Source organism: Cynocephalus volans, chromosome 2 (assembly GCF_027409185.1).
Source record: "Cynocephalus volans isolate mCynVol1 chromosome 2, mCynVol1.pri, whole genome shotgun sequence".
Taxonomy (NCBI): Eukaryota; Metazoa; Chordata; class Mammalia; order Dermoptera; family Cynocephalidae; genus Cynocephalus; species Cynocephalus volans.
The window spans coordinates 151,380,168-151,403,923 of NC_084461.1; the positions used below are offsets into that span (position 1 = coordinate 151,380,168).

Here is a 23,756-nt window from a genome sequence, read left to right on the forward strand (position 1 = left end):
TATCAGTTTGCAGCAGAGTGAGCAGCAGTCAGTCTCCGGTCAGCAGAAGAGTAGCCACTGGGCACCACATGCTCAAGGAGAGCCACATTTCCTCCCCCTCACAAGGGGTTTTCTGCTGTAGTGCCTGGTCTGTGCTGACTTGCAGTGCAGTGAGCAGCAACCAGATCCCAGTCAACAGGAAAGTGGCCAGGGGCACAACATGTTCAAAAGTAGCTACATTTCCTCCTTCTCCAAGGGCTTCTTGGCTCCTGTACCTGCTCAGAATCCTGCTGACTATAACAATTGTAGAGATAGGGCTAGGGTCTGGAGCTCACAGACCCCTCAAACCTGTTCACAAACCCTTCACACGCACGTCTATGAGCTAGGTAACAGGCAAAAAGTTCCTTGAAGCCTTTGTTGAAGAAGGAATAGTCTTTATTCAGCACACACACGCCTAATACCTAGGCAGTACAAAGAGAAACTCTGAAACTCAACTGCTACTGGCAAAGTCCAAAGAAAAACTGAGCAGGTGCCAGCACAGTAAACATGCTCTATTTTTAGACTCAAGCTCTCTGCTGGCCAGCCTGCTTCACAAACTCAAGAACACACAAATAGCAGCAAACTAAAAAGATACATTGGTGCACATGTGCACTAACTCCACCCCAACACAACCTGTTTACAAGAAATGTGCTGCTCGACCCCCACCCAGACCTGAGCTACGGGAGCCTGTCTAAATTATCCTATTTCCCCCACAGAAGACTTGTCATTTCTCATTTAATCCTCAGTCAACTGGTTGAAGAGTGTAGGAGTGAAGTTGGTCCCACCTTAGTGAAGATTTTACATCTAACCATATCTAAAGGGGCTTATGTATTTGGGATTTATTACCATCACAGAAAGAAATGTTGAGAATAATCCCACCCACCCTCTATAATGATAGCAATTTATAGTTTGTATTATAGCTGATACAGGATGTGCTCAGTTTCCCTGGGCTCCGGTTTCAGAATATGCCTCTGGGTTTCCAGCTACTTCTGAGGTCTCAGGCCCCCTCCTCTGAGCTCTCCCCTAGGGGAAAGTTACTGTTGCCTGTTAGACCTATTTTTAGCACCAACATGGGGAAAATGAGACAACAAGGGGCTGACTTATAAATCCAGTGGCTGGGCATGGTCAACAGAGAGCACAGAATATCCTGGTGCATACAACTGGGAACCCTCCCTTAATTGAATGTTCACTAGATAGAGAAACTGTAAAAGCCGAATCCCAGCCAAAGGCAGGGTTGTTGTGCACTTCCATGGAGGCAGCTCGCACCCAGCTGGCTGAGGTGTATGTACTTTACTTTGTACCTAATTTACTTGCAGCAAGCAGTTTGCTCATTCTCTTGAGCCAGCCTGCACTTTGTACTAAAGTTAAGTGAATTTTTCTTGCTTTGGTGTTAGACTTGATGTCTGTACTGAACTTACTTTTGTGTTAAACTTGGTGTGGGCCCTGCTCAGTCTCTGGAGCATGCCACACTCTCTCCGTGGAACCTGTATTTCTTATCTATGATACCAAACTTGTTCTCACTTTCTACTGTGACTCTGTCCTTGAATTCATTCCTGTGGCAGAGTCAAGAACCTGGTAAGAGGACTGGGCGAGTTGAGGCCACCTATCGGGGGCCCACTGGACCTGACCTGTGATATCATAGTGACAAGAGGGAACTAATCTGTGATGGGTTCTTTTCTGAGTGGTCCACATGATCATATCAGAACTGAAACTACCACTTCTCGCTTCTGAGCCCCTATTCCTAAGTCTTATTCTTTGTTTATGTATGTAGGAAAGTGAATTCTCTGAATCCCTGTCCTGGTATGTGTTCATTTGTGGGTTCATTGGGATGCTGTTTCTTGAGAGGGTACCAGGATGCTGAAGGCACAAGAGTGAGCCAAGCCCACTGCCGTCCTTGCAGTCACAACTTGACTTTGAGGAATGCAGCAAGGTAGAGGGAGGTGGTCCTGAGACAGCACAAAGTAGGGGTTGGGCCATGACCAGAAAGAAGAGCAGCCGTTTTCCACTTTATCACTTTGCTTCCAAGAGAAGCAGGAAGATATTAGGCAAGCTCTTTGTCTCTCAGTGGGATCTGGCCACAACAGGAGCGGGGAAGCCTTCACCTCAAGCCATCCCCTGACATGCTGTCAGTATTCTGCCTTCACTCCACATCCCACTGGTCACTTGGACCAATGCCAACCCTGATGGGACTGACAGGCTCACTCATCTGCCTCTCTCCTGCCACACACTCTCACCGCTCTGGGCCCCGTCCCTGCTGTCCCTGTGGCCTTTTGAAGGTGAACTCATGAGGAGTGTGCTGCCTCGGATCCCCAGGGGTTGTGGCAGCCAGCATGAGTCACCTCACAAATATAGACATTTCCCCCGGGGGGTGGCAGTGGGTGGACGCATTTGTAGAATCGCTCTGCTTTAATAGATCATTTAGAGCGTGTTGTACATCAGAGAGTGAAAACAAGCTAACCAGGCACGCGGCCCCTCCTCGGGCCGGGGCTGGCGACTCCCAGCACTCACGCCGTCCCCTCTGTCGTGCAGGCTCCCCCTCCTCTCCTCTTCCCCCTCGTCTCTTCCTTCATCCCATCTCTCTGTTGCCCTTTCTGCCTGCCCATTTCTCTCTCCTTCCTCTCTCTCTCGCCGTTCTCTTCCTCCTCTCTTCTCAGTCTCGGTCTCTCTCCTCCTCTCGCCCCGTCCCTGTCTCCTTCCTTCCCTCTTTCTCTCCCCCTTTCTGTCTCTCTCTCCTCCCTCTTCTCCCTTCTCCTCCTTTCTCATGTCTCTCTCAGTTGGGCTCCTCTCCCCACCTGCCTGTCTCTCACACCTCCCCCATCTTTTTACCCTCTCTCTGCCTTCCCTTTCTCTCTCCTTTTCCCCATCTCCATTTCTCTCCATCTCTCTGGCTCTGGCTCTTTCCTGCCTCCTCCACATCTTCTTTCCCTGCCCCCCTCCCCCATCTACAGCCATGCCACCTGGGGCTCAGAGCTGGATCCTCCATATGCCTGTGTGACCCCTGCCTGGTGGGGGCCTCTGGCCTTGGGCCTGGGAGGGAATCCCAGGTTCCTTCAGCTGGGGCTTTGCTCCTTCCCTCACTTCCCAAGCTCAAGCCCACAGTGCCCAGCTCCAGACCCAGGGACAGGAAGAGACTGGTGGCCCAGAGCTGAGTCTCGCGGGTCAACGGCACTCCTCCTCCCCACCTCCCTGCCCCCCCCCACAGCCCACCTACAGGGTCATATGGGTTTGTAGGGTCTGTTTTGGGAACCACCTCCAGGAATCTGAGAAGGAACTGGGGCAGGTCTGAGTCTCCATGGGACCCACCCTCCGCCTCTCAGGGGCTGAGCTTTTGTTCCCTTCCAGAAGGAACTGGGGATGGGGGCTGCTGACAGGCTCAGAGGAAGGCAAACAGCCTGTCGCTGCCTCTGGGCCTGGCACGGGAAGAAGGAGAAAGCAGGGGCCCAAGGAAAGAGCCGCTTGGCCCAGACCAAGGACCCACAGCCTTGGCCTCAGCCCCAGCTTCAGCTCATAGCTGGTCTTAATTTAATCAAAAACCAACTGGAAAAGGTCCCTTGTGCATTCTAGATTCAGCATCCTTGTCAAAAGTGGAGACCTTCTCTGGAAGGAGGAAAAAACAACAGAGAACTTGGAATATGTCAGACCCTGAGCCAGACATCCTCATGTGTGTTTTCTCATTTAATCCTCCTAAGAAACCCAGAATGGGGGTACAATGGCCTGCCCTGAAACAGATGAAGATGCTGAATTTCAGAGAGGCTAAGTGAGTTGACTAAGGTCACACAGCTAGAAGCAACAGGACCCTGTCCAACTCCAATCCTCCCTCTATATACCTCTGTGCCCTGGCAACAGGGGGTCTGTGGTCCTGACATAGTCAGCAGTACGTGCAATGCCATTGCTGTGATAAAGACCCAGTCATTCAATTCAGTGAACTGCAGGCCCCTGTGTCATTCATTAGCTGGTCAAGGATCCCAGTACTGTCCATTCCATGTGTTCCTGCTGATCAACCTGCCAGTGTCTACTCCCCATTTTTCCAGCAGCAGCACCCTGACTGTGCTTCTCAGATAACACCCAACTGGCAGGAAGTTCAAACAAGGGCTTCTGTCTTGTGCTCCTGGGCCAAGGATTGGGAAGGCACATGGACTCAAATGTGACCAATCGCATTCCTGTTCCCAAGGTTATGCATTTTGAGCAAAGTAACCAAAAACAAAAAGTGGTGGCAATTGATTTATCTAGAAGAAATCCAACTCACAATTTTCTGCTGCCAAGATTTCTGGGATTTTCCTGGTTCCTGGAAGCTTCAGGATTTAGGTGTTAAGCATTTTCTGAGTGTGTGAATCCCCATACCCTTCTCATCATTTGATCCTTTTGCTGAGTTGGCCAGAGTCCGTTTCCATTGCTTGCAATTGAAAATAACCTTAGTTAAGATATTCTCCTGCAGGCAGTGGAGACCATAGCATGATAAGCAAGGCCAGCCATGGCCCAGCCCTGTCTGCCCCCACCAGCTTCCTCTCTTGTCCTGCCTGTGCCTGCCACACTGAACTGTCTTGTTACACACCCTCAGTGCACCACTCTCATGTTTCATGCCTGTGCACTTGTTGTTCACAGTCTTGCTATAATTTATTGAGTCCCCTACTAGTGAATATGTTTAAATTGAGATATAATTCATGTATTAGTCAGGGTTCTCCAGAGAAACAGAACCAATGAGATGTGGAGGGAGAGAGAGAGAGAGATTGAAAGAGATTTCAAGGAATAGCTCATATCATTGTAGGGGCTGGCAAGTCCAAAGGCTGCAGGGCAGGTCAACAAGCTAGAGACCTACAGAAGAGTTGTTGCTACAGTTTGAACTCAAAGGCAGTCTGGAAATAGAATGCCCTCTTACCTGGGGGACCTGAGCCTTTTGCTCTTAAGGCCTTCAACCAATTGAATGAAGTCCACCCATACTGTGGAGGGTAATCTGCTTTACTCAAAAAATTCTGGCTTAAATGTTAATCTCATCTAAAAAATTACCTTCACAGCAGTATCTGGACTGGTGTTTGACCAAACAACTGGGTGCCATGGCCTAGCCAAGTTGATACATGAAATTAACCATCATAATTCACATACCATAAAATAAAATTAACCCTTTTGGATACCTGTACTCCAATGTTTATTGCAGCACTATTTACAATAGCCGAGAGTTGGAACCAGCCCCAAAATCCATCATCAGATGAGTGGATACGGAAAATGTGGTATATCTACACAATAGAATTCTACTCTGCTATAAAAAGAATGAAATACTACCATTCGCAGCAACATGGATAGATTTAGAAAAAATTATACTAAATGAAACAAGTCAGGCACAGAAAGAGAAATACCACATGTTCTCACTTATTTGTGGGAGCTAAAAATAAATAGATAAGCACACAAACAAAGGGTAGAGGGAAAGAAGACACAATAACCACAACAATTCCTTGAACTTGTTAAGACAAGTGAACAGATATGATGGAGGAGGGAGGAAGGGAGAAAAGAGGAACGAGTAAAGGGTCACTAAAATCAACTGCAATGTATATTGAGAAGTTATAATAAAAAAAAAAACAGAAGAAAAAATTAAATTAACCATTTTAAAGTGTACAATTTAATGGTTTTTATGGTATTCACAAGGTTGTGCAACCATCACCACTCTCTAATCACAGAACATTCCCATGACCCCAGAAGGAAACCCTGACCCTTTAGGAGTCTCTTCCCATTCCTTCCTCCCCGAGCTCCTGGAAACCAACACATACTTCTGTATTTTGCACATGCTGGTTCACCTTTCTCCTCCTCTCCCTTTGCTTGCTTGGTAAATTTCTACTCATTCCTCCAGAGCCAGCCCTTCTGAAATATCTTTCTTGGCCCCCATGTCCCTGAGACACCTCATCCCACCTTCTGTGACCCCTCATATAAGTTGACCATGCTTTCTGGCTTAGCCCTTAGCAAAAGATATTAAAATTGTCTATTAACTTGCTTCTCTTTCTCAGCAAACCAGGGGCTGCAGTCAGGTTATTGACCCCATATTTTACCCATTTGTGTGTGTGTGTGTTTCTGGGCAAAGAGTTCACAGAGTTCATCAGATTTTCAAAGGGATCCCAGGAAGGGTCAAGAGCCATGACATTAGGAAAAGCTTCTCAAAGAGCAGAGACAAGTTTGATTAGTTTCTCTATGTCCTCACACCTGGTACTGACTAGGATGTTGCCAAATGAGCCTAGGCGACGAATGAATAACATTTAAGAAAAGTTTCCCTTCCTGTGAAGGCTTTTCATCATCTCTCTCTGTGAAGCATTTAAAAAGCAAAACAAAATAACATATGGTTAAACATCAGAGGAGGCGGGTAGACATGTAAGTGCACACTCATTCATCCATTCATTTATTCATCCACTCATTCATTCACAATTTACTTTGTGCACCTGCAAGGTACAAGCCCAGAGCTGGGTGTTTGCCCTCTGAGAAGCAAGCAGTCACTGTGGGTGTCACTGGATTCTGAATGTAGAGGGAGGCATGTAGTAAATCTTTGTGGAGAGATGCAACATGACATGAGCAAAGCCAGCAGCGAGGAACAGGATTAGGACAGATGGAAGATAGGCCTGGGAAGGGTGTCTTGAGTGTGTGTGTTGGGGGGCATCAATGTGTGCAGATGCAAGGCTGACAAAGGACCCAGGAGAAGCAGAGAATTCACACACCTGCAGCCAGAGAGGACTTTTTAAGCTTCCAGGAGGGGATGGTACGGAGCAGCTGTCTGCAATGAGGTGTGAGGTGTAATTACCGAGCTGGAGCACAGAGTCAAGGCAAGTGGGGAAAAGTATTGACCCCCGCCCCGCTGGGCATGGAGCAGAAGGAAGATTTCATTAGTATTGGAGAGGAGGGATGTGCCTGTTCCCCCGGAGGCTAGAGGGCACGAGGCCGGCCAGGTGGACGCTGACCCACAAGCCCCTTAGCAGTGATTGAGCAGCCCGGGAGGCTGCTGCACTGAAGGAAGGAGAGAGGAAGATGATTCCATCCATTACCTTGGTGTTTACCCCGAAAGATGGAGGATGGCTGCCAGAAACAGACAGAAATTTCCCTTGGGAAAGAGAAAGCCATGCTGCAGGCAATCAAGATTGCACCATTGTCGGTAGAGAAGGAATGAGACTGTCTGGCGGCTGCCGGGACCTCGGCCAGACCAGACTTGGGGGAGCTGACCTGGGCTAATGGCCTCACGCAGGATGGCCCCAGGGCCCCGACCTCTCACCTCTCTCTTCCTCTCTCCATCTTTCTAGATGGCTTTCCCTTCATCCCCTGTCCTCCCCCTCCCAACACACACACACTCCCGGGCACAGCTCTAAGCAGACCACTCTAAATAAAACTGTGACAAGTATCCAGGGCAGAGATTCCGTACCCAGAACTAAGTTTGGTTTTGGAGTTTAAAGGGAACAATCACTCATACTCCTCTCCCTTGAGCCATTTGATAAATAGATAGAGGCTCAGATTGGGAGAAATTCTCTGATGGCAATCCTGGGTATCCAACAATTCAATTCAGTTCAGACACTAACTATCTGGAGTTAGCACAGACCCCGTAGGTTAAGGGCTCAGTCCTGCAAGACTGCCCCACTTTAGACACCAGTTGCAAGTCCCAGACCACCTGTACGTCTCACTGACCAGCTGTAAATCAGGGGTTCCCACAACACCCTCCTCAGGTTCAATAATTTGCTAGAACAGCTCACAGAACTCAGTAATACATGTTACTGTCCTTTACCAGGTTGTGTTAAAGGATACAGCTCAGGAATGGCCAAATGGAAGAAATGAACAGGGCAAGGTGCGGGGAGGGAGGAGATGTGGGGCAAAGTTTCTATGCCCTTCCAAACTTTGATGTGGTCATCAACCAGGAAGCTCTCCAAATCCTACTGTTTAGGGTTTTAAGTGTAGGTTTCATTACACAGGCATGACTGATTGAATCATTGGCCACTGGTGATTAATTCAATCTCCAGCCCATCTCCAGTGTTGGGAGTGGGGCTGAAAGTTCCAAGCTTCTACTCCAGGCTTGTTCCTTTGAGTGACTGGTCCTACCCTAAAGCTATCAGGAGCCAACCCAGAATCACCTCATTAGAATAAGAGATGTTCCTATACCCTTGTTGCTTAGGAACTCTGTGGCTGGAATCAGAGACAAAGACCAAACAACTTTCTGTGATACCACATATGAGCATGGTCAGAATCAGAGCCTGGGGTACAGGTTAAATCCCTTAGCCTTCCATCAACCCTGCCCATTCAGCTTCTGCTGTGGAAAGCTTTTTGTGCACTGTCTGTACCTACATCCCCCACCAACTGTCAGCTTCCCCTCCCCCTGGGATACTTAGCTTTGGACAATGACGGCTTTGTGAGGCTCTGGTCGCTTGCACAAAGGGTTCTTAGGCAAGGCATTCCATTCCCTGCTTCCTGGTATTAAGAGTAAATGCTCTTCAGTTTAGCAGACATTGGTGAGACATTAAGAGGAACTTGCTAGCTCTGGGCATGGTGAAATGTTGGGACAGTTACATACAGAAGCTAGGAAATTTCCACTCCTAGAGATCTTCAGGAAGATCCAATTGCTTCTGGGTGACCCGGGCACTCACTTTAATCAAGTATCACAGATTTTATCTAGTTAAGTCACCCGTGGTGGCTGGACCTGTTTTCTCTAAAGTCCTTCGTAGTAGGTTTGGGAAATCCATAAATGGGGTTAGTGGTGATCGGTCCACTGGGGCATTTCTATAAGTGAAATAGACTGACTCCTTTGGAGTCAAAGATGAGGATCCTAAACAAAATCATGTGTTAAGAGTGGTGTTTGGCTGGCAAATTCTCATTCATCTCTCAAGACCCAGCTTAAGCATCTCTTCTTTTGAAAAGCCTTGCCTGACCCCCTTTCCTTCACCACTTGTCTTTCACCAGGTTGAATTAGATGTCCCTTCTCTGAGCTGTTGTGGCCTCTTAGCTGATTGCCCTTGGACTCTCCCCATCTTCAAATGGTTTAGATACCCTCTGTCTCCACGGGACTGTGAGCTTCCTAAGGGCCAGGATTGTGCCCACCTCACCTGTGTCTGCATCCCTGGTGCTATCACAGGATGAGGGCGCAGAGCAGGGACTCAGTGAGGGCTGGCCAAATTGTTGGAGGAACTGGCTGGGAGCTCGCCCATTATAGATGGCAGGTACCCCAGAGACTGGCAGTGTGGGAAGCAGGCAAGGAGCCCTGGTCTGAAGTCTGCAGCCTTCCTTAACCTCCTTTTACCCGATCGCCTTGATTCCTAGCAAACTGTGTCCATTCTCATCCCACTCCAGGCTCGATGCTCATCTGCATAGCATCCTCCATCCAGAACAGCCCTGAGCTGTGGGCATGAATACTAATGCACCACGCAAATGCCAGCCCAGAGTAGGAGAGCCTCGGACTGTCAATGAGCTCCCCCAGCACCAGCTCGAGCACCCAACCCCCTCACTTGCTCAGGGCCAGCCCAGGGCGAGACGGGACTACAGAAACGGTCTCAGCTGGAAGAGCCAATATTGTCAAGGCAGTATCTTGTGGCATCCCGGGAAGGGATCTTCCACATAGAGTGAGCTGAGAAGAGGACCAGCCTGGGCTCTCAGGAGGAGGGCTCCTGGGAGGCACTCTTGGGAGGAAGGGCAATGTTCTCAGTGTCAGAGCAATATTACCACATGAGTGTCACTACTCCTGGAGCTGCTTCATCATCCCTCCCCCTCCACCTGGCCACCTATGTGCCGGGCCACATGCATGTGCCCCGTGGTGTCCTCTAAGCTACCAAGGCCCTTCACAGCCACTTTTCCCTTCTAGCTATCCCAGGAGGCAGGAAGAGGGGAGGCCCCCCAACACCTCCCTCATCTTTCTGACTCTGCTGTTTCTGCTCAGTTCTCTCTTCCCTTCCTGCTCCCCTCTGTTTTCTTTCTTTGTTGGATAATGGCATGGGCTTTGAAGCAGACAGCCTGGGTTCAAACTCAGAGTCTACAGATCACTCCAGCTTTGTGGCTTTGGGAAAATTATGTTACCTCTCTGAACCTCAGTTTGCTAATCTGTAAAATGGGGAAAAGAGAGGTGGTGGACTAATGGGTACAAAACTATGCTGTCTACCCTAAGTGAATCATTGTACGTGTATACATGCATTGAAACAACATGCTGTACCCCGCAAATATGTACAAGTAAATGTTAAGAGAAAAAGAGGAGAATAGAGAAAAGAACCTCCTGCGATGGAGGCATTGTGAGGATCATTTTAGGAACAGCTAAGACTTTCAGGAAACTTACTCTGCTGTGCCAGAAATATTACTTTGCTTATTTCTTAAATTGCTGAGCTTAATTTCTATTCCAAGTTCCCATTTCTCTCAGTGGCAGACAAATCTCAATCAGTTCCAGATGCCCCATCCCATGTTGCCTGAACATTTTGGGGTGGGCTTGTGGAGCACTGAGGTATGAGGTGGGCTCCCCCTCTACTTTGCAGCCTTATCACCTCTGCAGGCCAGCAGCTCCCTGTCCTGGTTCCTGTGCAGTCTGTGGTCAATGTGCCATCCAGGTCACAGCTGGGGCCTCCCAGCCTAGACCCAACATTTGCTGGATCTCTGGGGGCTTTCTGGGTCATGCCCTTCTTGGGTGCAGGGGAGAGATTCTTCTTCTCCTTGACAGACTTGCTCAGAAGAGAATGGTCAGGAACCCCGTGCCTAGAGAAGACACACAGGCCAGTGGCTATACAATGCTCCTGCCTCATAGAGGGCTGGTGGGGCTGGGAGGGGGACCCTGGGCCATGTCCACTCTCCCAGGCTCTACTTCGGAAAGGAGCAGGTGTCTGCTCTCAGCTCCCACATTCCACCAAAGACACGGGTTTCAGTGCTGAACAGACCACGAGCCCCCAGACTCTGCCTGAGGTGGAGGTCAAGGACAAACCCCTCATTCCTCTCCCACTGGTCACATACTCTTCCAGGCCTTTTATCACCCGCCAGACCTTTGATAGTCAAAATTCAAGATGTGACCCCACTGTTTCAGTGTTATCTCTGCCCTGAGCAGTGAATGCCACAGGTCTCAAATGTAGGACCAGGTATGTGGTCACAGGAAATAACAGAAGAAACACCCATTAATATCCTACAGTTGTACATTGCCTCATTTCTGCAGGCCCTGTCCCTGGGTCAGCCCTCAGCAGGATGGCAACTGCGACTCTTTTCCCCTTCCTTCCCTCCTCCCTGGCTTCTTTCCTCTTCAGGCTCCAGTTGCAGCAGCGTGGCAGTGCTGGGAGCTGGGAGCTGGTGCTGACAGGTTCAGCAGGCCGTGCACAGCTAGGGGCACTCTCATCCGCTCATCACTGGCATTATTACTAATCAGCTGGCGTGTGGTTACTGCTCCCTCCTCCCTGCCCTGCTCACTTTCTCCAGGGTCTCCAGTCTGTAGAAGCTGAGGCAAGAAACAGACCCTGTGTGCATCCCGGCAGGCTGGTGGGCATGGCTGCAGCCCCTAAGCACTGAGGATATGGATGGGAGCAGCACCTGCCATTTAGAGGGTTGGGGATCTGCACACCTCTCCTTTGCATCTGTCCCTTGGCTCCAAGAAGCTACACCATACCTGTGAGCCCCCAGTGAATTGTGGCCTCCCTCGAGAAACACTGCTAGAAGTCAGTTGCCAGAGCAGCAGGAGCGCTTGGAGCTAGACAGAGGGCATGGACTCTGGAGTGAGATCATCTGAGTTCAAGGCCAGCTCCACCACTTATTTTCTGTGTGACTTTGGGCAAGTTGCTTAACCTGTCTGTGCCTTATTTGCCTCATATATAAAATGGAGGATAATAAGAGTACCTACCTTATGAGGCTATTGAAATGATTAAGTGAGACCAGGTGTGTGACTGGCATATAGTAAAAACTCCCATTGTTAATTTAATTTTTATATAACCTTAGAAGAATAAAGCAGGGGGGTGGGCAGAGTTGACTCCTGGACATTTACCCAAGGAGATTATGGATCCGTGCAGCTTAGAAAGACAAAAAATTCTTTTTTTTTTTTTTTTTTTTGAGCCAGATAATTATACGACATTTTTTGTTTGAAACTCTAGGGCTGATGTTTCCTGAGAAACACCCATTACATGTATGAGAAAATTGAGCCTTCAGCAAATTATTAATTTTTCTGTGTATTCATTCAGCAAATATTGAGGACATGCTATGTACCAGACACTATACTGGGAATAAAGAGTGAATGAAACAAGCAAAAATCCCTTCCCTCCTAGGGCCAGATTCGACCCCAAATTGGTCTGCCTCTAATCAGTGTCCTTTCCATTGTCTCAAGCTGCCTACCATTAAGTATTTGACAAAATCTCGTTTGGCCAAAACATTACTTGAAAGATCCACTCCTCTGCCACTTCCTGGGACACCACAGACCATGGGCTACTTCTTTTTTTTTTTTTTTTTTTCAATAAAATAGAATCAGTTTTTATTTTTCATCCATCTTTGTTATAGATTATATGAGAGGACTTCAAAAAGTTAATGACAAAGGGAATCAAAATATAAAGGTAAAAAATACAAACTTTATTTCTCAACATAAGCTCCATCAACTTCAAGCCACTTTTGTAAGTGATGACACCAGCCATTTAGTCTATCCCTAATAAACTGTGTACCCTGGGAAATCATGTCAAAGCAGTCTTTTTTACATTAACTGAAGAAAAATGGCTAACCTTTAAACATTTTTTAAGATTAAAAAACAAAAAGTCAAAAGGAGACGAATCAGGACTATAAGGTGGAAGCCTAATGATTTCCCAGAGAAACTCTCCCAACATTGACCTTGTGTGATGAGAGGAGTGAGCAGGAGCCTTGTCGTGGTGGAGAAAACTCTCCAGTGAAGCTTCCTGGGCATTTTTCTGCTAAAGCTTTGGCTGACTTTCTCCAAACACTCTCATAACAAGCAGATGCTACCGTTCTTGGGCCTCTAGAAGGTCGACAAATACAATTCCTTAAGCATCTAAGACACTGTTGCCATGATGCTAGCTCTTGACTGGTTTACTTTTGCTCTGACTAGAGAGACCACATCCACCTTTTGGTGGCCATTGCTTTGCTTCGTCTTCAGGCTTGTACTTGTAAAGCCATGTTTCCTCTCCTTTTACAATTGTTCCATAAAATGCTTCAGGATCTTGATCTCACTTGTTTAATATTTCCATTGAGAGCTCTGCTCTTGTCTGCAGCTGATCAAGGCACAACAGCTTTGGCTCCCATCGAGCAGAAACTTTGCTCAACTGTAATTTTTCAGTCACAATCGTGTAAGGAGAACCAGTTGAGATGTCTATGGTGTTGGCTATTGTTTCTGCTATTAATCTTCAGTCCTCTTCAATTAGGGTATAAACAAGATTACTTTTTCCTTGCAAATTGATGTGAATGGTCTGCTGCTGTGGGCTTCGTCTTCGACATTGTCTCATTCCTTCTTAAAATGAGTTATCCATTTATAAATTGCTGAGTTCTTTGGGGCATTGTCCCCATACATTTTTCATAAAGCATCAATGATCACCATTTTTTCTCCCAAGCTTCAGGATAAATTTGACGTTTTTGTATCAGTTTTAGTAGAATTTATGTTGCTTCGATAGGGACTCTTTTTAAACTCCTGTCTTATCCTTCTTAGTGCCTCAGACTAGATTCTGTTCAGACATGTCATGAGAAGTTAATATGAGTTTATTCTGGTGCAAAATTTTTTTGAAATTCATCAATAGTTTTTTCATAATGCACATTTCCCATGAACTTTTTGAGAACCCATTGTACAGATCTTGCGGTGATTAAACCTAGGCCAAGCTAATACTTAGCTGCAATTGAAATGACTTTAAAAGACTAACTGGTCTGAGAAGAAATTCTCATACTAAAGTTTGTATGCCTGCTACAGACTGAGCCATAAATAAAGGAAGAGAAAGGACTTTCAGGATCTGGAAACTGAAAATGCAGTCATGTGGAAATGGTTCTTTTTCCTTCACTTCATAAGTAAGATTTGGGATGTTGACCCAGTAGACAAAGTGATACACCATCCAAATCCTTTCTTTGACTTTGAGGTGTAAACAGTGCACCTTCTTGCCATTATTATCATGGCTTACTTTTTGACTCTGAAAACCACTGACTCAGAAGAGTTCATGTCTTCACAACCATGATTTATTTATTTTTATTTTTACTTTTTGTCTTCCAATAAAACTTTATTTATAGACACCTAAAATTGAATTTCGCATAATTTTTATGTGTTCTTCTTTTTACATTTTTCCCCCAATCTTTTTTTTTAATTTAATTTTATTTATTTATTTATTTTTCTTAATTTTATTTTGTCGATATACAATGTGGTTGATTATTGTGGCCCATTACCGAAACCCCCCTGCCTCTTCCCTCTCCACCCTCCCATCCAACAATGTCCTTTCTGTTTCCTTGTCGTATCAACTTCAAGGAATTGTAGTTGTTATGTCTTCTTCCCTCCACCCCCCCCCCGGTTTTTTTTTTTGTGTGTGTGTGTGTGTGTGTGTGTGTGTGTGAATTTATTTATTTATTTTTAGCTCCCACCAATAAGTGAGAACACGTGGTATTTCTCTTTCTGTGCCTGACTTGTTTCACTTAATATAATTCTCTCAAGGTCCATCCATGTTGTTGCAAATGGCAGTATTTCATTCGTTTTTATAGCTGAGTAGTATTCCATTGTGTAGATATACCACATTTTCCATATCCACTCATCCGATGATGGACATTTGGGCTGGTTCCAACTCTTGGCTATTGTAAAGAGTGCTGCGATGAACATTGGGGAACAGGTATACCTTCGACTTGATGATTTCCATTCCTCTGGGTACATTCCCAGCAGTGGGATAGCTGGGTTATATGGTAGATCTATCTGCAATTGTTTGAGGAATCTCCATACCATTTTCCATAGAGGCTGCACCATTTTGCAGTCCCACCAACAATGTATGAGAGTTCCTTTTTCTCCGCAACTTCACCAGCATTTATCGTTCAGAGTCTTTTGGATTTTAGCCATCCTCACTGGGGTAAGATGGTATCTAAGTGTAGTTTTGATTTGCATTTCCCGGATGCTGAGTGATGTTGAGCATTTTTTCATATGTCTGTTGGCCATTTGTATATCTTCCTTAGAGAAATGCCTACTTAGCTCTTTTGCCCATTTTTTAATTGGGTTGCTTGTTTTTTTCTTGTAAAGTTGTTTGAGTTCCTTGTATATTCTGGATATTAATCCTTTGTCTGATGTATATTTTGCAAATATTTTCTCCCACTCTGTTGGTTGTCTTTTAACTCTGTTAATTGTTTCTTTTGCTGTGCAGAAGCTCTTTAGTTTGATATAATCCCATTTGTTTATTTTTCCTTTGGTTGCCCGTGCTTTTGGGGTCATATTCATGAAGTCTGTGTCCAGTCCTATTTCCTGAAGTGTCTCTCCTATGTTTTCTTTAAGAAGTTTTATTGTTTCAGGTTGTATATTTAATTCTTTAATCCATTTTGAGTTGACTTTAGTGTATGGTGAAAGGTATGGGTCTAGTTTCATTCTCCTGCATATGGATATCCAGTTATCCCAGCACCATTTGCTAAAGAGGCAGTCTCTTCCCCAGTGTATAGGCTTGGTGCCTTTGTCAAAGGTCAGATGGCTGTAGGTGTGTGGGTTGATTTCTGGATTCTCTATTCTATTCCATTGATCAGTGTGCCTGTTTTTATGCCAGTACCATACTGTTTTGGTTATTATAGCTTTGTAGTATAGTTTAAAGTCAGGTAGTGTTATGCCTCCAGCTTTTTTTTTTTATTTTATTTTATTTTTGCTCAGCATTGCTTTGGCTATGCGTGGTCTTTTATTATTCCATATAAATGTCTGGATACTTCTTTCCATTTCTGAGAAAAATGTCTTTGGAATTTTGATGGGGATTGCACTGAATTTGTATATCACTTTGGGTAGTATGGACATTTTCACTATGTTGGTTCTTCCAATCCAAGAGCATGGGATATCTTTCCATCTTCTTGTATCCTCTCTAATTTCTCTCAGCAGTGGTTTGTAGTTCTCATTATAGAGATTTTTCACCTCCTTGGTTAACTCAATTCCTAAGTATTTTATTTTTTTGGTGGCTATTGTAAATAGACAGGCTTTCTTGATTTCTCGTTCTGCATGTTCACTATTGGAGAATAGAAATGCTACTGATTTTTGTGTGTTGATTTTGTATCCTGCTACTGTGCTGAAATCATTTATCACCTCCCAGAGTTTTTTTGTAGAGGCTTTAGGCTGTTCGATATATAGGATCATGTCATCTGCAAACAGGGACAGTTTGACTTCATCTTTTCCAATCTGGATGTTCTTTATTTCCTTCTCTTCTCTGATTGCTCTGGCTAGTACTTCCAACACTATGTTGAATAGGAGTGGTGAGAGTGGGCATCCTTGTCTAATTCCTGTTCTTAAAGGAAAAGCTTTCAGCTTTTCCCCATTCAGGATGATATTGGCAGTGGGTTTATCATATATGGCTTTAATATGTTGAGATACTTTTCATCTATACCTAACTTATAGAGGGTCTTTGTCATGAATGAATGTTGAATTTTGTCAAATGCCTTTTCAGCATCTATAGAGATGATCATATGGTCCTTGTGTTTGATTTTATTAATATGGTGTATCACATTTATTGATTTGCATATGTTGAACCAACCTTGCATCCCTGGGATGAATCCCACTTGATCGTGGTGAATAATTTTACGTATGTGTTGCTGTATTCTGTTTGAAAGACAAAAAATTCTAACCACAGTGCCTGTCCCCTTTGCCCCAGCTATTTCAGCTTCACCTGCCCACGCTGAACCACACCACTGTGGCCCAGAACAGCAGCTGCCCAGGGCCACTCCCATCCCATCTCATCCCTGCTCTGCCCCTGATTCTCACCTCCACTCCTTCCAACCCCCCTTCCCTTTCTACTCAGGTCCACCCTTGATTTCTCCACCCTGACCTTCATCCACATAAGCTGACGTAGACCCCTGACCTTGCTGAGTCCCAACTTTTGTTTCTTCTTAGGACTGTGGTTGGGGCTGACCAGAGTCAAGGACTGGTTTCTTCTACAGCAGAGCTAGAGAGGTACTTCTGACAGTTTCTTGGTGAACATAAACCTCTGCAACCCCAGGAGGTACCCCTTCAATGCCCTCCCAAAGATGTGACTGGATGAATGAATGAATGCAGATTAATGATGATGTTAATGATCACCTGCACCTTTCACTGAGCCTTGCAACCTGCCATGCACTATGCTAAAGCACTTCAATGCTTCTGTCTCATAACAACACTAAGAAATAGACATGGCTATTGTACCTATTTTATAGATGTTGAAACAGAGGTGCAAAGAAGTTAAAGCACACAGTTAAGAACTGAATGAGTCAAATCCCTTACTATAATCTTTCCTCTTTAGGACAGAGTTTCTTAATCAGTTGTCCATGGACAAACTCTGAGGGAGAGTCATGAACACCGTGAAATTCTACACAGAGTGTGAAGGTGTGCTCATGCATGCGTGTTTATGCTGGGGAAAAGGTTTACAGGCTTCATCTGATACTTCAGTGTTTGTTTGAATGTTTGAATCCATTCATTATCCATCCTTCCCCTTTCCATCATCCTTCCATCCACCCCCAGAGAGCCATTTGATCAATATTCATGAAGTATCTGCCTTGTGCCAAGCATAGTGCTGGCACCTATGATGTCTCTGGCCTCCAGGAATATCCTCCCCCCACACACTCCTAGCAGGATCTGGGTAACTTGGAGGGCTTTGCTGCCAGTGTCTCGGCTGCGTGCGTGGCTGCACTCTGTCTGAACTCATCTCAGTCCCTGGTGGAAACTGCTCCAGCACTGGAGCATGAAAGGGGAGCCCTTGGGGTAGTGCAGCCATCAGAGCATGGAGGGCAGAGCCTGTGTCCTGGCTTCCCCAGCTTCCCCTGCAGCCCACATTAGTCTTGCTGCCTCAAAGGACATGATCAACCCCGACAGATGAGGCCAGGCTTGATGTATAAGGATGGGGCCCAGGAGACGTGCTGCCCCAGCCCAAGTCTTAGTCAAAGGGAGATGGAGGAAGAAGGTGCAAGCAAAGGGGACCAGAAGGGAAAACTGAGGAATGGAGTTAGTATTTTCTGAGCCAGGACTGCTTTCCAGCCAGGGAGACCCTGCGCCAGGCACTTTTGTAATCAAAGTCACTTTCCACCTCACCCTGTGACATGCAAACATGAGACAATTGAGACTCTCAAAGACCAAATAACTTGCCCGAAGTCACAGAGCAAACCCAGGACTTCAAGCCGGCTCTCCCTGACGTGGAAGTTGCATTTACTCCCTGCCTGCTGACGATCTGCACGTACTTGTTCATCACTTCAGGGTTTGCACAAGGTTATCCCACCTGCTTCCCCACCTGCCACACCAAACTCATCAGCCCCCCATTTCCTTCCCAGCCTAAACTCAGTTTGCAATGATGAGATGATGAGATGATCTGATTGTCTCCAGCCCTAGACTACCAGCTTCCTGAGGGTGGGGACTCTTGCCTCTTCCTGTTCATTATTGATCCATATATTTAGAATAGTACCTGGTAGGTAGATGATGCTTAATAAATATTTGTTGAATGAATGAATGAATAACTAGTGAGCCCCAGAGCAAATAACAATAAAGAACATTTGCAGAGTGCTTAACAGGAAGACAAAGCACTTTGCTTTTACTTTATCTTATCCAGTCCTCACACCAACTTCATGAAGTGGCTGTGTTCATGTAGCTAAGGCCCAGGTACACATTTATAAGAGAAGAGGGGACTTGAATCCAGGGATAAATGGTGACACCCTTTCCCCTGCCCTGAATGATCTCAGTATGAGTATTTGTGGAACACTTAGGATGTGCTGGGCTGGGCTGGTTGCCGGGGGCGGGGTGGGAGGTGTATGCAAAGCAGGAGAAGATTCGGCCTTTGCTTTCTAAAAGCTCACAGTCTATTTGAGGAGGCCAGACTTATGCATGCAGAACATTTGGGAAATGGCACAAGCAGCAGCAAGCATAGTGCTGAACTGCACATAATCAGGTGCCAACCACATTCCCTTCCTTAACTAATCTGACTCTTTTAATACCAGATGGGGACCCTGAGAATAGATTTTCTATCAAACAGATGAAGAGCAAAGATGGAAGCCAAGGGGAAGGGCTGTGGCTTACTCATTTTTATACCCCTCTAGCCCAGCACAATGCCTGGCCCACAGCAATAGGAACAGTAGTGGTCCACCTTCCATAATGGGCCTCTCTGTGTGCCAGGCACCTACTAAGGGCCTTACAAACATTATCTCCAATACCGATCCCTCCCAGCAACACTACGAGATAGGTACCAATGTAATCCAAAAGAAGATAAAAGTAGGGTTCAGAAAAAGTAATCATCATGCCCTAAGTCACACAGCAAAGGAGCAAAATCAGCATTTGAACCCAGTGCTAGCAGCTCCCAAAATCCATACTTTTAATCTGATACTATGCTACCTCTGTTTGTGGTGGGAATGATCTGCTGTTGTCCACATGGACTGGAAGAAACATGGCTGAGGGAGCAGTGGGAAGGAAGGAAGCAAAGGAGGAAGGTGGGGAGGCAAGAAGGAGGGAGGGAGAAATGAATTAAGAAAGAGAGAGGAAGGGAGGAGGAAAGGATGGAGGGAGGGAGGGAAATAGGGAAGAAAAGAGGGAGGAAGAAAGAGGAGGGGAGGGAGAGAAAGAACAGGGCTTGCATGTTACAACTCAGACAAGCACATGCACGCTTTAACAGCATCACTGCAGATCTCTGACAACCTCACCCCTTCCTCTGTGACCAGCCTCAGAGGAGTGCCCTAAGGAGTCCTACATCCATGCTCATGTCAGAGTGAGGGCCTCGCTTCCAGAACCTTCTGAGGGCAAGGACTGGCACTGGGAGTGTGTCTTAGTCTGCTTGGGATGCTTAACAAAATACTACATTCTGTGTGGCTTAAACAATAGGAATTTCTTCCTCACAGTTATGGAAAGTAGAAGTCCAAGATCAAGGTGCCAGAAGAGTTGGGGTGTAGTGAGGCCTCTCCCCTTGGGTTGCAGACAACCACCTTCTCCTGGTGTGCTCACACGACCTCTCCTTTGTGGGTGCATGGGAGAGGGGTGTTTCTAGTGTCTCTTCTTAAAAGGCCCTATCAGATCAGGGCCCCACCCTCATGATCTCATTTAACCTTAATTATTTTCTTAGAGGTCCTATTTCCAAATACAGCCACATTGAGGGTTAGGGCTTCAACATATGAATTTTGGTGGGGACTCAAACATTCAGATAGGATGACGGAGGGACAAGAGCTGGAGATGGTACATGAGCTAGCTTACCTTTCAGAGTAAAGGGAGTGACCACAGCCATTGAAGCTCAGGTTGGATGGGGCTGGCAAGGTCACCTTACCAAGTACACCATGTGAGGGACAAGAGGACAAATGTCTCCTACAGCCAGGGTGACTGAGGGGAGGCTCCCTGACACTCCCTCGGCACATCTGCTCTGTTGCTCCCTCTCTCCGCATGCAGTTCTCTGCTCTCTACTGCAAGTTCCAAGAGGCATGGAGTGGGTCTGCTATTATCTCCTTTGTCTCTCGTCCTTCATACTTACCATATATTCTTTATGAGCATCTCACAGGGGATGTCTGCTGCATTGTATAGTGCGTGTGTGCACACGTGTGTGCGTGACTGTCTCTTTATCTGCAGATAATACCTACCTCACAGGGTGTCATCAGGAATAAATGAGCTATTGTGCATGTAAATATCTGGTACGTGGTAGATACATGAATGCATTAATATTTCTTGAATGAATGGATGAATGAATGAGCCTTCACTTGGGATAGTGCGCTTTGTCCTTTAAGGGGCAAGGATGATCTGGTAATTGTCAGTTTTTACTTAGTTCATAAGTCACTGAGCAAAGAAAACTAGCTCACTCATTCATTCAGCATAGATTGACTGCACCCCATCAGAAACCAGGGATTAAGCAGAAAGTGCAGAGTTAAATCAGTACTGGTATCTGCCCTTGAGGAACTTACAGTCCAGTGGGAGACACAAGCAAGAAAAGGGATGATGAGAAGCAAAGTAGGGAGTGTGCTGATGAGAAAAGAAGCCCCGAGTGCTATGAGAATTCCAAGTGGGCCACCAACTTGGGGCCAGGGGAGGATTCCTGGAGGACGTGGCACCTGAAGTAGATCTTCAAGGATGAGCAGCCAGTTTCCAGAAGGAGAAAGGGGCAAGGGGCGTTCTAGGCAGAGGGAACAGCATGTGCAAAGGCCCTGAAGCAGCACCAGGGAGAGCATATTTGGAGAATAGTGAGGGATCTGTGTGGCTGGAGGCCCAAAGGGAGCACAGCGGGCAAGGAGACTGGTAGAAGAAGCCAAGCCACAAGAAGTCCTAATATTCACATGCAGCAGTTTGGACTTTATCTTGGTGTCTTCACTTTACTCCCACTCCTTGGAGGTACTTTGCTACTTCTGATCTCTAAAATGGAGCAATTCATCTGTACTCTGCTTCTTCAGAGGGTTGTGGGGAGGGAAAAATGAGAGAATGGAGCCTAGCCTTTTGTCACTTCTCAAGCACTGTCCTGGCCATGGTCATTTAGGTAGTATGGAGATCCACAGAGTCCCGAGGGTGAAGTGGCTTGGGTTTCCTCTGTCGATGTCCCTGAGAAGTTGGCAAAGACAAGATGGCATGGGGGGCAGGGGGAGGCAGTATCACCCTATCTTCAGCAAAAAGCCCTCCTCTGTTCCTTGAGTCTTGGCTGTCCTAGTGGGTCCTCTGGTGACCTCAGGCTTCAGCCCCACCCCACGCCCTCTCCCCAGCAGAGATGGCGGGAGGGGCAGGGGCCAGCCCCTTCATCCTGTTCTATCATCCAGGACTCCAGGACTCTTGGGCATAGGCAAGCCCTGAACTGGCAATTAGGAGAGCTGAACTTTTGAATCGGGGGGGACCCAGAGCAGGTCCCTCCAACTCAGTGGCCTCCAGTGCCCTCATCTACCAACAGGAGGGTCCCCAGGAGGTGTTGACAGAGCCTTAGACTCTGAGTTTTAATCCCACATCCTGGTTGGGCAACTTCAGGCAAATTTCTTACACTAGCTAAGCCTCAATTTCTCTCTACGGTGATGATCAGGCACGATCTGCCTAACTCACAGGGCTTTGGTGGACATCTCGTGGGGTGACGTGGTTACACAGCAGTGGGCAATGCAAATGAAAAGAAAGTTTGTTAGTAAGTGCACCTTCCCTGTTGCACAAAGTAGGACACATGCTGGGATTTGAAAAAGCATTGAGTGCTGAATAGGTGTAGAAAAGTATTCAGAGTCCCTAGACAAGTTGCAGGCCACCTGAGACCCTGAAGGAGCAGCTAATGGGCTGGAAAGAGGGGAAGCAACTCCTGAGGGGCCCTATATCCTTGGGGTATGATTGTATGCCTGTGCAGCTCTGAGCCCATGTGCATGTGAGTGACTGCCATGTCATATGCATCGCGTGTGCATCTGCATGCCTGTGTGTTTGTGTGTCTCTGCACCTTGTGCAGGGTCTTATGGATGCACTTGTGGGTGCATTATGGGCTTTGGGTCTGTCTATGTGTGTGACAGCAATGTCTTGTCTGTGTGGTCTTGAGGGACCTGTGCCCATATGTATGTGGGACTATGTGTGCATGCGTGTTTATGAGGCCATATGTTGGGGGACTCTGTGAACCACAAACATCGTGTGTATCTATGTGACAGAGAAGAAATGACTGGGTAGGAGTACGGGAGCAGCCTGCGCAAAGGATTCTCAGTGCCAATCAAAAAGGGTCCCAGTGGGAATCCAGGCAGTTCAGACTTGGGGGAGGAGAAGCTCCTCCTCAGCTTTCCAGGAAGCAAACCTTGTATTTGAGCACCACAGGAACTAAGTCCACAGAGGTGGACCCAAACTTTGCCCTTTCAGTGAGAAGCCACAGTGGGGGGTGCGGGTCTTTGTGACCTGGAGTGAGAGCTCACAGAAGGGAGATTGCTTCCTCTATGCAATCATTATGTCTCAAGCACTAAGTCAAACTCTGCCCCGTAGCTGATGGCTAATGAATTCTGTGCCAGTGAGGGAAAAAGGGAGAACGATGAAGGAGGGAGAGAGGAAGGTAAGAAACAGAAAAAAGAGAAAGCAAGGGCCCAAAGGAACCAGGCTCCTTTCCTCTCCCCAATTCCCTGTCATTAGAAGGTGGACCCTGGCATTGGAGGATTCTGCAGGCCCCTCAAGTTCTCCCAGAGCAGGATAGCACCCTCGTCCCATAACAACCAAGTTGGATATACGTTTATCATCCCTCCCTGGGTGGGGCAGACTTTTCCCCTACCCCATGAATTCAGCTGGTGGGTTAAAAAAGATTTCCCTTGAAGTTAAATGAAATGACAGTGCAACACACACACACACACACACACACACACACACACACACACACACACACACACGTGCGCGCATTCCCCCTGGGGGCAATTTGCTGCCCCGCCCCCCCCCGGACCTCCCCCATTAGCCAGGTACCTAGCCCCGGGTCCCTCTGCCCAGGAACGCATCCTCCTGGGTGTCCCGCACACGCCCCAGCCGGTGCGGGCAGCAGCAGGGTCGTGCCAGGCGACCCCCGCTGCCACCGCCGGGTGCAGCCCGCGCCCTCCGCCCCGCCTCCCGTGGTTCCCTCCCGCCGCTCCCGCCGCCGCTCAGACTCTCGCCCCGAGCGCAGGCAGGCGGCCGGGCGCACGGCGGCTCCGCTCCGCGCCGGTCCGCGGCTCTGTTCATTCATGATTGGTATTCAGCCCCCAGA

At 47.0% G+C, this 23,756-nt stretch overlaps 1 protein-coding gene across 2 annotated transcripts in view; it reads left to right on the plus strand.

The window, feature by feature from the left end:
• Positions 1-23,756, plus strand: part of KCNIP1 (potassium voltage-gated channel interacting protein 1) — a 384,666-nt gene that overhangs the window by 144,818 nt on the left and 216,092 nt on the right. The window lies entirely within an intron of this gene.